At 34.6% G+C, this 742-nt stretch overlaps 1 long non-coding RNA gene across 1 annotated transcript in view; it reads left to right on the forward strand.

Annotated features, from left to right (window-relative positions):
- LOC107695419 (uncharacterized) overlaps positions 1-371 on the forward strand; it is a 12,419-nt gene extending 12,048 nt beyond the window's left edge. The window contains exon 3 of the long non-coding RNA XR_001634992.1: positions 361-371. This is a non-coding gene — a long non-coding RNA (uncharacterized LOC107695419). The remainder of the gene's footprint in view (positions 1-360) is intronic.
- Positions 372-742: the final 371 nt, after the last annotated feature.

The following is a 742-nucleotide window of genomic DNA, read 5'->3' on the forward strand; positions in this document are numbered from 1 at the left end:
ATTTTCAAAAATTTTTTTTTTTTTTTTGGTTAACAATAACACTGTCATTGCTTTTTCACACCATGTTTGGTGGTATTAAACTAGACAAAATTGACACTTTTTTTTCCTCTTATGTTCATTAATTAATTAATTAATTCATAGGCCTTCCTTTGTGGCTAATAATAAAATGTTAGCTATAACAAATAATAAGTTTGTGCTTTATTTATTTTAAATTTCATTTCTTACTTGGGAACGTCCTACTTGCTAAAATGTTCATTGAACTTGTGTGGAATTTCCTCTGGCACATTTGAGTTTACGGCGTTACAGTATCTACATGGCTAACAGCAGTCATTAATAAAACTTTTCTTGTGTGCTTAACAGCTCCACCGCAGACAACAATGCTCTATTGATGTCTAGTGGGTTAATTTGCCATGTTTCAAGAGTGGCATAAACAAATTAAGCCTTATGACTTGACATGAAGGTGATTTACCTGTCTGCTTATCCTGTGGACACACCCACTCTTAAATCGACTGCCGCAGAATTTAAGTGGTCATAAAGTTGTGTTGCTGCAAGCAGCTGGTCAGGGTTTATCCCTTGGGGATCTCCAAAAATAAACTGCTTTATATGGATTACCAAGGGAGAACATATGTAAAATCCATATTGAATTTCCATTGTGTGCCCTGCCACCTCTTCCCCTTCTTTTAAAGTAGATATGGGTTGGCATTTTAAAAGGAAAACTGACCAACATTTGTTTGAATATAGT

This window comes from Sinocyclocheilus anshuiensis, unplaced genomic scaffold (genome assembly GCF_001515605.1).
Source record: "Sinocyclocheilus anshuiensis isolate Anshui unplaced genomic scaffold, SAMN03320099.WGS_v1.1 scaffold110, whole genome shotgun sequence".
Lineage (NCBI taxonomy): Eukaryota > Metazoa > Chordata > Actinopteri > Cypriniformes > Cyprinidae > Sinocyclocheilus > Sinocyclocheilus anshuiensis.